General features: G+C 42.8%; 1 protein-coding gene across 7 annotated transcripts in view; it reads right to left on the bottom strand.

Moving 5' to 3' along the window:
- FOXP1 (forkhead box P1) overlaps positions 1-13,531 on the bottom strand; it is a 579,941-nt gene that overhangs the window by 359,096 nt on the left and 207,314 nt on the right. The window lies entirely within an intron of this gene.

Raw genomic sequence — 13,531 nt, forward strand, 5'->3', positions numbered from 1 at the left:
AATGAACGGGGGAGGAGGGAGGGGGGACGGTGTGGAAGGAGCATAAGGGAGAGAAAACAGGAGAAGCAAGCATGAATTTTGCTTCCTAGAACTACAACAAGCTAAGGGAGGCCACACGTCACCACCTGGTGAACTGCCCCTGGAAAGATAACGGAGCAGAGACCCTCTTCTTGCTGGTCAAGCGATTTAAAAAAGCAAGTGAATAATCTGGATTTCAAAAGCAAACAGACCTCGACTCAAGTGTAAAATCTGCCATTTTTAAAGTTTAATTTTGAAAGAACTGTAGACTTCTAGAAAGTTACAAAAATAGTACAGGACCAGGAAACTGGCAGGAGTACATTACCATTAACTACAGACCATTATTCAGTTTTGTCTGTTTTTTCCATAACTCCAGGCAATTTAACACAGCTAACCTCTCGGATCCTCAGTTCACTCATTCAAAACCTGGTGATAAGAGTGTCTACACTTCACGGTATTTATAAGGATTCCATAAAATTGTGCTAGCCTACTGCTTACAATAGTAGCTGATACACAGGAAGAATCCGAGAAATGGTCATATTGTAATTATCAAATGAGGCTTTGGGGATTTCTAGGTCTACTCACAGTCTTCTTGGGGCCTTCCCTACTATCCACTAATAATGAGATGGCATCTGCCACTACTTACAGTTTGATTGATCTCAAAGGACAAAAATACTTTAAAAAAAAAATGTAGCCTGCAGTAAGGATCGAAAGAAAATCCAACTCAAAATTCCTTTTTCATGTGGACATACCCTGATCTATCTATCTTTCTTTCTTTCTTTTTTCTTCATTTATCCAACAGCAAATGACTCATTTACTACCGACAATGCCTTCTGAGGTCTTTGGAGGAAAAAGGAGTGCACTAAAATAACTGAACTGAACCTTAAACTGATATCCAAGAATAATCTGATACTTGAAATGGCTTTGCTTCCCCTTTTCTATGGAAGGGTGGGGTAAGTTTTAAATATATATATAAAAAATATATATTATATATGTATTTTTAAATATATATGATAATGTAAGGCTTTTTCTAATATAAGTTTTTAAATATTAATTAGATTATTTTTAATCCCACAGATTGAACACAAGCCTGGATCCACCCTGCTATACTTTCCAAACCTCCTTGTATCAGCGCTCAAGGGAAGAAACACTCTATAAGAGGCAGGCCCTCTCACAGGTCTTCACCAGCCAGACCTCTGTTTAGATGTGCTTTTTGTGCAGCAGAGAAAGAAGTGAACATACAAATAGTCGTCAGTTCCAGGCACAATCAGGGCTCTCCAATCTGGGGGCTATCACACACTCACGTTTCCTCTCTATGTGAGCCCATCCAAGATGCCTCTGGCTTTGGCACTGCAGACATATGCCAGTACCCAGAATGCTCTGGGCCCTACCTCCTTCACAGCGACGTTTTCAGGAGACAAGTGTTCGGTTTACAATGGGAAAGGAACTTCGCTGAATTTTCCCCTGGCTTTGACATTTCTAAACCTTGAGAATAGATGAATAACAAACGTCAAGGATTTTTTTGTTGTTGTTGTTCTTTCTTTTTCTTTTTTTTCTATTCTCTCTTCTTTTTTAGGAAATGAGCTGCATTTTCAAAACGTGCCACCCACAAATAGTGTGCAACACTACAAGTGTCTGCTCTGTTTCTAGCAACAGACATTATTTAGAATGTTTCAAGGACAAATTGAATGTCCATGAATCAACCCAATGCTAGAGTAGACCTCTTTGGTTCATTTTATTTTGTTCTTTTTTTCTTGAGTTCATTTTACTATGCAAACCTCTCTTCCATTTTCCTAAAGCCAGACCAAGTGAGAATCACATTTTGATAGCTGAGGCTCTGATTTCAGACCAGGACAGGCATCTCAAACAAAGCGATCTCCAAGGAAATCACTTATTGTTAACCAAGATCATAGAAAAATAATTTAACAAATACAGGACTGGTTGCATTCCAACTACCACATGTATCAATTAACTAGCCCAACAAACTTGGTTTCCCACTCCCAAGATTTATTTCTAATTGGATCCAAGACTTGGGGACATGGGGAAGGCAACTTATTTCATAAGATATACCACGCTGACCAAAACCTGCTGTCCCACCTGAATTAAAAAGATGACTTTAACTTTGTGGGCCACTGTCCCCTGCCTGGTTCTAGCTCCCTCTTTTTCAATATGAACATATGTTTTCCTTAAAATTACTTCTTTTTTCCTACCCTGGTGTTATGCAAGATCCCTGCTTATTTTGGCAATGGAAACAAAATAAGAAGAGCCACCCAGAGTTCTCCATTCCAAAGGGAGGAGCTTCCCAAGAAAAGCAAAACTCTGCTGTTGCATTTCCTTTCAGCATGGCTAGAGAGCAAGCGGTATTCTTCAGGGTGGAAATTCAGTCCAGATGAGGGAGCTGCTCCTGAGACACCCATTAAACCATAAATGGCAAGTGCAAGCAGGGACTATCGAAATGTTCATGATCACTTAGTGCTTGTAAAAAGCAGGAACTGGCAATAAATAGAGAGGGATAGACAGACAAACAGTGAGGCACTGAAGTGGGCCTAAAATGCCATCAGAAAAGGCACTTTCCAAACACAAAATAGAAAGAAAGGCCATGCCTTCTCTTCCAGAGGTGTCCGGTCCAAACCAAACTCTCCTATCAAGAAGCAAACCTTGACTTTGACTCTATTTCTATGAGCAAAATCCTCACTAAAATGGCCATCGAGCTGAGGGGAAAGCTTTTAACATGAAGGGGCCGACGTGCTTATAGAAAAAAAAAAACAAAGAGGGGCTTGCATAGAAAATATGGGTTTCAATGAGGATGGGCAGATGCCAAGAACAGTATAAGAATTAAGCGCTCACATAATAGATCACTGTGAGCAAAGCTCTCCCGCAGATGTCGGAGTGGGTGAGCTAAGCCTCACACTTGGAAAGGTTGTGTGGCTGGAGCCATGATATATAAAGTAAGACCCAAGCGCCAAAGTTTTGACTTAGCCAAGCAAACGTGGCTGTTTTTGTTGGGTGGAAGAGGCACTTTTTTCACTGAGCGAAGAATTACGGTAAACATCTGCTAACCATGACCACAGAAACGGTGGTTGTTTTCGTCCAAGGTCATTTTAAAGGAATAAATGTAATTAATAAAACCACACGGTAACTGTATCCAACTGTCCAATATGTCTGCTCACTTCCACCCACAGGCCTATTTATTAAAAAAAGCCATCGAGAACGTTTCTCGACGTTGCCATTTCTACTTCCTGGGGACCACTGGTGTGGGGAAAGAAATTTCTGCCTCAGAGGATGCTTGAAAATACACGTGAACGTCACTCCTTAACTCATTCCTTAGGCAGCTGTTTCCCAGTGGGCTCTCTTGCTCTATTGGCGAGACCTGATTATCATACACATATCATTTAGGGAGGTAAAATCCCACTTAAAAAAAAATACAAATTCATGTTCTTATGGATTTACTTCACACATACAAGTCCCAGAGTACATCTCTCTGTCAAGCTATCTCTTTTGAAAGTGAGTATAAGAATTCATATACTCCAAAATGGTTTCGCTTTTAAAAATTCCTTATTTGGTTTGTTCTTTCGGAAGGAATGGGGAGGTAGGGAAGCTAGTGGAAAACTGAATTATTCAGGCTGACTGTCGCTCAAATCTGTCAAATTCGAGCTCAAAACATCACTTTACCTCTGAACAACCAGACGTAAGCCCTTCCACAAAAGGAGAGTCATCTATGGTTATTATTAAACGTTCCCAATTAGGAGAACATAATCAAATGCATAAAACACCAACTTCCATTCTGAGCTAAGCGAACCTCTCTACCTACAACATCAGCAAGGTTTTCTAGATTTAGAAAAGGCAATTTTGCATAAAGCGCTACCATGGAATGAATAAAGCTAAAGAACTAATAAGGTTTCCTATTTCTAACCCTCTGGTCATGTCAGTATGACCAATCAACAAATACTAAGTTCACTGAACCTCAAAAGTATTTTCTCTCTTTGCTTTCTCTCCTTCCCATGGAACCAGAGCACAGAAATCCCTAAAGGTCAGACTTCAGGAAGCTTACTGAAAAAATAAATATTAAATTTATCAGCTCCATTTTATCTAGTGATTGTACTGATCGACAGGGTCCCCGCTGCTGGAGCAAGACCGGTTTGAAGAGCAGCTGAGGGGCCAAGGGGGTGGGAGGCTTTCCGGGCTTCAACTTGGCCAACCATCAGTCTTGAACACGTAACTGTTAAACGCCTCTTACGTGCCAAGGCACTGAGTGCCGTGTGTGTGCCTGTGTCCACGAGTGTGCGCGCACAAACAAGCCTCCGTGTGTAGAGCCGGGAGGGAGTGAGGGCTGAGATGCTCTCTTCCCAATGCTACTGGTCTCTGACAGAATCTCGAAGGGTAATTAACACAAATTTCAGAGCCTGCTGAATTCGGAAAATTAGTGTGTTCTTTTTCTCGTTTTCCATGAGGCTAAGGATTATGTGCTAAGAAAGGAAAGAAGGGAGGCAGAGCAGGAGAAAGTAAACAAGAGTTTGATACCCCAGCGGCGCTCAGCAATGATGAAGCCGAAGGCGAGGAAGGAAAGGGACTACAAAAGCCCAATCCTATTTAATAATTGTCAATGCCTTTGGCTGTGAAAGAGAGCGAGCCTTAATGTAATCCACTAATTCCCCCCAACCAACACAGTCAAGACTCATTTCTACAGCCAAGTCCAGTATCCGAGGCCATTGTGGTCAGAACTGGAAGATAAACATGTACCCTCACACTAACAAATGCACGGGCGAAAATTCGCTGCGTCCATCAAATCTGTATCACAGAGGGATTAAATCCGTTATCATTTTGAAGCTTTAAAAGAAAACTCCAAGCTTTTAAGTATATTCCTGGTGAAAGATAATATGATGAATGTCATAACAAAAAAATAACTTCGTAGAAGGAAATGATTCTTCACCCCTTTAAAATTTTCCTTACGAAGTACATCATTTTATCCTAATGCATTTCAACATACTTATCCATAAATGTAAATTTGTTTTGATAAAATGAAGAGCCTTTTAATCCAAATTGCACAGTGATGCTTCTACACTGATCTGTTATAACTTAGTAATCAGAGTTAACAGACTGCCTAATTAACCAAGTCATCATTTGCCAAGATCCAAATATGGGATGAATTGTGGGCCAAGGAGAAATATGATGGACATGAAAATTATTAATTCAGGGAAGCAGTCAAAGCATGTGGAGTTAAAGTTCTTTGCTAAATCTCACCATCTTTAATATCCTTAATTTTTATAATATAAGTAACACACAAATAAAAAAAATATAAGGTATACAGAGAAAAACATTTTTAAATCAATTGGTTATTAGTTAGTGATATAATTACTTTTAAAGCATTTGACAACCTATGAGGTGAAAATCATCAATATCTTCCGATAATCATGGTAACAATTAGTGAGTGTTTACAAGCTGCCAACACCATTTTCAGTGTTCTATAGGGACCAGGGTGTTTATTATCTATGTGAATCCTAATTCTTCGCAAGGTACTATTTTTATCTTTAGTTAACAAATATGAAAACCATGGTTCAGGATATTTTGTGCCCAGCAGAGTGAATGTCTAAACGAATAATATCCAGTCTTTTCAAAAGCCTTAGGGAAGTGTTATTAAGAATTCCAGAATTCTCAAAATTTTAACCCACAGAAGCTTTAGCCATTTATTTGTTACGTACTCAGGAGGAAACAGGAGATCAGGGTAACTTCTAAGATGGCACGAGGGTGACCTGTACAGAAATCTTCCGCGTCACCCGCTTGCCATCTGTATCACTAACATATTAGTATGTCCTGAAAGATGTGTAGTTTAACTGGGCTTCGATAGTGCATCAGCCAATTTCCCTTGATAACTCAAATCTAAGTGTATATAGAAGGTTTAATCCTAGAAGAGATGCTAAATCCACCAGTCTGACCGTTTTTCCCTTGGCTGCGTGGAAACTCCTCTTCATTGTGGGGCACCCAGTGAGGTCTTACTGTTTCTGGGAGGATTTCCAATCTTCCTGTTTCCTCCTCCTCTGCCACATACAATCCAGAAGTATTTGGGCAGCCCCTCTGTCGCTGTCTTATAATTGACCTTTCTGTCTATCTTACAGATAAAAGTACATTGAAATCAAGGATCTTGCTTTCAGACCTACAACAGAGACAGATGGTACCTGGATGGTTGACCAGAAGGACAGACAGGAGGAGCAGAACAATGAAGGAACCCTAGGCATGGTAGTATTTCTGAGGCAATGCCTACCTGCATGGTAGCAGATGCCATTGGAGATGGCCAATTAATTGGGCAGACAGCTTCAAGAGGAAAATTTCACATGACATTCAATCACGCATAACTAGGCTAGGTGATATTTAAAGGTTTCTTCCAACCCTGTAATACCGTGTTGTGTACTGTGCCTTGAGCGCTGTGCCTTATAGGACACACAAGCACAGTCTCTCTTCCCAGAATTCCACCCCCTTGTTCCGAAACAAGCACCCTCTTCACCCACTTTCCATGACCTTGTGTAGGTTGAATGTCATCCGTGATTCCTGAGACAGGCATGTGACCCACTCAAAGGCAAGTACACCTTCACATCTCCCGCCTACCCCATCTGGCTCCAGCCCCAGAGACGGCTGCAGGGACGGGTGCATGGCACACGCCGGACCAGTCACAGAACCAGGAAGATCCAAATTCTATGACAGCTACTACAACTCACGAGAAGAGATTTCCTTCTGCTGGAGTTGCTATGAAAATGGACTCATGAATGGTTATCACGCCACAAGTTGGTAAACGCCTACACGAATGAATCCAACACAGAACACAGCACAGCCAAGAGACGGAGAGGCTAACTAGGAAGATCTGAACTCCTCGGTCCAGATGTTCCAGAAGCTAGTTGTATCATCTGACCTTTGAGCATCAAAGCCAATTAAATCTTCTTCATCCCTATGCTCCTCAAAAGGAACCAGAGAGACCTAATAAATGGGGGGGGGGGGACCAGGGGGGAGAACGCTCCGTATTTTAAGACACAGACACATTGAAAATGACCCACTGGTAGTGTTAAAAAGGAGACACTGATACCTCCAACTCCTTAAGTAAAAATGTTTTTTTATTTGTGGTCCCTTGCAACTGACTTTTACATATTTCTTCAAGCCTAATATTTTACCGTATGTTTTTAAAACTCTACCATTTTTTCTTTTTGAAGGTCTAAGTCCTTGCCATACAGCCTAGAAACATGTAATTCTACCGCCCAAGTAACTGAAGACCTTCCAGCATTGTTCGCCAGTGTTCCCTCTAAGAGTCCCAGAGCTTCACCCTTGTAAACAAAAAGCCCTCGGGGTGACTCTATCCCAAGAACAAACGAGATGGACATTCTGAACTGCTTGCTGGGAAAACACCCTGGGTACCAGGCCTGCTGCTTTGGGAAGGAGACCCTCTGGCTTGCCACACTTTTTCACACAGGTGATTGAGCGGAACAAATCAATTGTTGGGTGGTCAGAGGCTAATAAGAAATAAAACGAGGGCTACAGAGATGAGGTTAATTAGAATAATGTACCAGAGAAAAATGACTCAAAGATCTAGAGAAAATACCTTAACAGGCACATCCAACTAGAGCTAGAAGAATGCCAATTAAGTGGTTGTCCTTGTTCCTAATCAGATTGGGACATACTTTCATTTCCCATTGCTCTTGTACCAGCGAAAAAGAAAGAAAGCATTTGCAGAAGTCTAGTGAGCTCAAACAGGGCCTGTGAGGCGGCAGTGACGTATGAAGGCTCAACATGGTGTGTAGCAGTAATACTGGAGTGGAGAACGCACGCTGACATACAGCCGTGCCTGCACACCAAGGCCCCAGGAAAGGTCTACACAGGGAGGGCCATACAATAGCGTGCGGGGGCAAAGAGTCACGGCAGCAGAGGGACAGTGCCTGGGTTCAAGTTCTAGCTCGCTTTCTTGTAAGTAAAGACATCTGAGTCACGAGTCACTTAATCTCACCATGCCTCTGTTATCTCAGCTGTAGAACAGATTTTTAAAACCGAAACCCTCTCGTAGAGTTTGTGTGAATTACTACGCACATGCTCGGAACCACGGGTGGCACTGTGTAAAGTCTCAGTACACGCACCTAGGATAGAGCCGACTTCTCAGAAACTAACATTACTCTCTCAAACAACTGCTGTTCATTGACATTTCTCAAGATGAGGTTCTGCTTGAGTTTTGAAGATTCTCCTTTTACCTCTCATTCCTTTCTTAGGGAGAGAGAGGAGGCTCCACAAGCAGGGACAGGGGCTAGCACCAAGTACAAGTTCTCCCGGGGGTAGGTATGTCCATAAAGCTGAGAAGTCCTCAGCGTGGTTTACTCCGGAAGCAGAATTTCAGGGAACTGCCACGTGAGAGAAGCAGGACTGGACGAATGGAGTTGTGTCACCGTTAATGAATGATTTGGGATAGATATGGACAAAGGCGAGGCCCAGCCTCTCTGGGTGAGAACGTCCTGCGAGAAAGGTTTGTTGATGGGCTGTAAGAGTTGGCAGTGAGACGTTCAACTCGCGACCCATCATAAGCGGACCCATCTGGCACAGAGGGACTACCACCCCAGACCGCACCCAGACAGGCGGCAACAGTTCAAAACAGTAGAGAAAAAGCCCTCAGAAAGCCCCTAATCTCTCCCGCTGATATGCAGGCACCCGGGAATTAAGGAGAGAGAGGCGTGAGAGCTGAGCCACGCTGCCAAGCCTTCTGTGTCAACGGCGCAAATCACATCTCGCCTTACACGGATTGGTTTCCCCTTTCGTGATTATTGTTTTAGTTTCTGAAATGATATTTGGACACAGGGCTGTTCCATGTTTTGGGAGATGTAAGAAAACCACTCTGAAAGCTGTCATGTGCCTGATCAAAGTTTTTCCTGAAATCCTGAGCCTCAAGTGAAACTGAATTCGAGCTTTTCCTTTACTAAAAGAGAGTATCAGGAACCCACCTGTATGCCTAAAACTGAATTTTAATCATGTTCTTTTATGTAGAAGTTGAGAGGGTCTACATTAGAGTTAATAAAATTAATGGCTCTTTTAATTTCTTCAATAACCCTAGCCATTCCATAAATCATGTAAATAAGAGGAAGTGACGGGATATATTTCATCTTTTGCCACCAAATTGTTATGGGATACAGAGACTTGCTTCAGCTTTCGTGCAACAAATGCACAAGGACCACCACATGTCAACACGCACGCACTGAAACAACGGAACAACAACAGACCATCTTCCTTAAGTGGGTAGAAGAAATCGGGGCTAAAAATGAAGGATATTTACACCCAACTCCTTTCAATCTACATAGACTGGAGTTTTCTTTCAAAAAAGAAGCCTGTGAATTTTCAGGACAGATGCACCAAGTGTACACTTTTTTAAATATTAGGATTTACAGGTGATTTAAGACATAGTCTATCATGAGGCACGAGCTCAAACCAGCTCTGATTAACTTACAGATAAAACATATCTCCAACCAGGACTTTAGGACAGTGGAGCCCCTTGAACTCCAAATTTTTTTTTAAGGTGACCTTTTTTGCGGGGTGGGTGGGTAAGATATGGCAGGGAGAGAGAGGGGGAGAGAATCTTAAGCAAGGCTCCGTGCCCAGCACAGAGCCCCACGAGGGGCTCCCTGAGATCGTGAACTGAGCCAAAATCAAGTGTCAAAAGCTTACCTTACTGGGCCACCCAGCTTCCCCTGAACTCTGAATTTCTTAGATTTTGTGGATGTGGGTCAGGCACCAGACACAACCCTCCCAGCATTTTAGGTTTATAATTTGCATCATCTGAAACTGGTCATAAACATTTATCCAAGAGTCAACACGTCAACAACGAATATAAAACAAATCATCCTAGTTGTGCTCATTTTGTACTTTTTAAAAATTAATTCAGTGCATGAAACATGAGCAAATTAAGAGGGAATCAAGGCTCTTCACCATCATTGCCAATCAAAAAAAAAATAGTGCAAGAAAGTACAAGAAGTTTGTCAGTGTACCTCCCAAAACCCTTTGTCATTCTTTCTAAACCGACAGCATCATTATCCTGTTCCAGACTCTGGGCAAAGCACTGTATTGGTATCATCTCATTTAATCCTTGCAATAATAACTACAAGCGAGATGATGCTACTATCTGCAGCTCAAATAAAGAAAAGCCCAGGAAGAGGAGGAGAACATAATTTGTCCAAGGACAAAGAGCCAGTGCACGAGAGTGCTGGGATTGGATCTTGGAATCCAAGGTTCTTAATTAACCTGTACCACCCACAATACGCTTTCGGCCCAAATGGCAAATGATTCTGTCTTCATGGGGAAGATGATGCATGGCCCTTTCTGGATGGGACACAAAGAGTAAGCAAAGATGTGTTTAGTACAGGGTGAGAACTTTCCAGAGAAAGCCCAGGGGCAGTGTTCTGTTCCTACAATAAAGGTGATATGTGTGGTTTTATTTCTTCTCTTCCCCACTCACCCAGATGCAGTCCTCTTAGCGATCATGAAAATAGAGAAATTCACAGGGAAAACCCCAAATGGACTCTACTTCCACCACGAATGCACTGCAAACACGCCTACATCCACTGGCCACTGTCAGCGGAGAGGAGTCACCTCGACTCCCACAGACGTGCCCCGCGTACATTACCTGGAAAACAGGTACATTCAGAATGAACAAGAGGCTTGGATGGAGGACAGCTGGGGGGCAGGGAGGGAAATCTGTAGTGAGGGTGTTCAGGGAAGACCCATCCAAGAAGTTGATATTTGAACTGAGCAAGAAAAAAGGAAGAAGTGAGCCTGTGAACCACAAAAATCGTTCTGGGTGGAGAACACCACGGCTCAGGGGCGACAGAGATTATATGGACTCTGAACATGGCAGTGGTGTCTCAACTGAATGTCTGAAACCATCTGCAGCAAAAGCCCAAAGCTTCCAAGAGTCTCCTGAACAGGCAACATCTTCGAGACACGATTTCCAGAGAGTCATCCGCCACTCAACAAATGGCCACCATCCAGTCGCTGCCACCACCGACCAGTCTTCCGGACACACGGCCCATGGGGCCATCTGCGGACATAGCCGCCATCTCTGACACAGTCACACAGCAGCTTCTGTGAGCAGACGACACTGTGCTCAGAAGGCTGTTACCAAGAAGATGGGTGGGGGAGACAGGGGCCTCCGTGCAGACTCAGCACAGATGCGGGGCCCGGGACGAGGCAGGGCGAGATCGACATCACGGAGCATCAGCCTTCAGGAGCGAAACCCTACAGAGTTTCAGATTATCATCAGCAATACCAACTTGAAAGCCGTTAGTGAATTCTGCTTGCAAGGCAGGCACACTGTCTGCGTAAGTAAAAAAAAAAGGGAACACAAAAAGAACTGCACACCTCTCAGGGGAAATGGTCAAAAAGGGACCCAGAGATCTAAGTTCAGTTAGCAGGGCCGTCGAGCAGAACACATGGCCACAGGGTCCTTGAAGACGGGCATCAAAGCCGCCTCCCAAGGCTCTACTTGAACTTGGAAGAGAATCCTGGGTTGGAAGCAACGGACTGTGAAATACAGCTTGTCTCCGCGTGAGACAGTGACCAATGAACCAGCCACAGGACAGTAAAAACTCCTCAAAGACTGGGATTTCCAGCGCATCACCTGGGCTGTGCAGCGTAGTGGCGCTCTATCACCCACTGGAAGCTGGCCTAAATTCTTCGTAAGCATCACCTCACTAACGTTTCACAGGGAGCTAGCTTCTGTTTGTATCCCCGGCTCCCAGACGAGGAGACAGTGGCCCAGAGAGGTTAAGTAACTTGCCCAATGTCACTCAGCCAGTAAGTGGAAAAGGTAGATCCTGCTTCTCAGCTGATGTAACTTCCAAGCAGACATTCTTAAGCACACGGCTGCCCCATCCATGGCAGGCATTCGATAACGTCTGTGGATGCAGCAACAACCATGACCAGCAAGCATCTATCATAGGCTGGTGCAGGCACAGGGAATGAAGCACAGGGAATCTCATTCTACTCCTACAAGGAGATGGAAATTGTCACAAGAGTAACATGAGGCCAATCTGAATTAGAAAAATTGGGCAGGGGTCTTGTGTTCCCCAATACCCAAGCTTAAGTTTTCAGCAGAGATGCAGGGGTCGACAAGCCACAGAGATGCAGGGTAGATAGTGTTGTCCAGTCTCTGGGGGACAGTGGAAAGCCATCAGCAACGTCCCCTGCATATACTGGCATGAAAAGAATTGGGTATATAAGGCTGCGAGGACCTCAGGCTGGTACTCAAGCTTTCACAAAAGCTTGTATGCAAAGGACAGAAAATTCATTAGAAAATTCTCGAGCTTAAATTTTGGTTGCTAGCTCTCTTGGAAAAGAAACGTATTCCTCAGATTTGCCACGGCGCTTTCAGTAGGAATACCATGGTCCTAAAATATTTACTGAGCTATGTATCCCCACTGAAAAATCAAAGAAACCGAAATTCAAACATGTGAAATTCAAATTAGAGATTATACACACAAGTCAATGGAAGACAGAAGACATTCACTGAAAACGTGTAAGAAAAATTCATATCATAATTTTGTGTAAGTAATTATAACTGCAGCTCCGGAACCATTTACTTTTTCTTCCTTACTACTAGAATGTGGAATTTATCTGGACATCAAATTTCTCAAGTCTGAGGATACACTTCCAAGATGCTCTTATGTTAGGGATTACTAAAAGGATATAAGTAGGTAGAAGTCATTAAGACCATAGGGAAAATTCTTTAAAGAGGTCTGCCTCAGCTGGGAGGACTACTCTTTTTGTTCCTTACACTCCTGCCTCTTTCTTCAGGATGAAGAGGCAATGGCTGGAGAGCCAGCAGCCATAATGTGACCTTGAAAACAGAACAGCATTTGAACAGGCGGGCAGAGCAAAAAGACAGAAAACACAAACTGCTCTCCCCCAAACACCTTTGAGCAGAGAGAATATGCAACTCATTTTTTAAAAACTTGTACAGTTGCATCTGTTACTAGAAAACAATTCTTAAATTATATCACAATATGAAAACATGTCTGAAGACTATCTTATTCTTTTCTGAAAGAAAAAAAAAATCAGGAAACTCATGAATTGGGATTCTCATTACTCCTCTATTCACCATGCTGTTTGTTTAAGTATGACTTCCCTTCTTAATTACTATCACCAGCCCAGGAAGCATATTTGCTGAACCTGTCTCTATGTTTTGACATGCAACACTTGTGAAATTCAAACATACTTGTAGACATCCAAAGCATTATTATTTATTAAGGACTATATTAAAGGTGGAAGATCTTAAAAACACTTTCAGAATCTGATGATTAAAGGAAATTTAATCATTCTTCATTGGCATTTGATCTTTACCCTGCCATAATCTACCCATATATCCCTTCATCGTATTTGATACTAAGGAGACATTTCAACAGCTTGTCCATCAACTGCAAAGTGGAAGGAACCTACAAAAAAACCACATTACTTAGAAAATAAAAGAGCTTCCCCCCAACACTCATTTAGCTCATGAAAGCCC

The sequence above is a fragment of the Mustela erminea genome, chromosome 1 (assembly GCF_009829155.1).
Source record: "Mustela erminea isolate mMusErm1 chromosome 1, mMusErm1.Pri, whole genome shotgun sequence".
Lineage (NCBI taxonomy): Eukaryota > Metazoa > Chordata > Mammalia > Carnivora > Mustelidae > Mustela > Mustela erminea.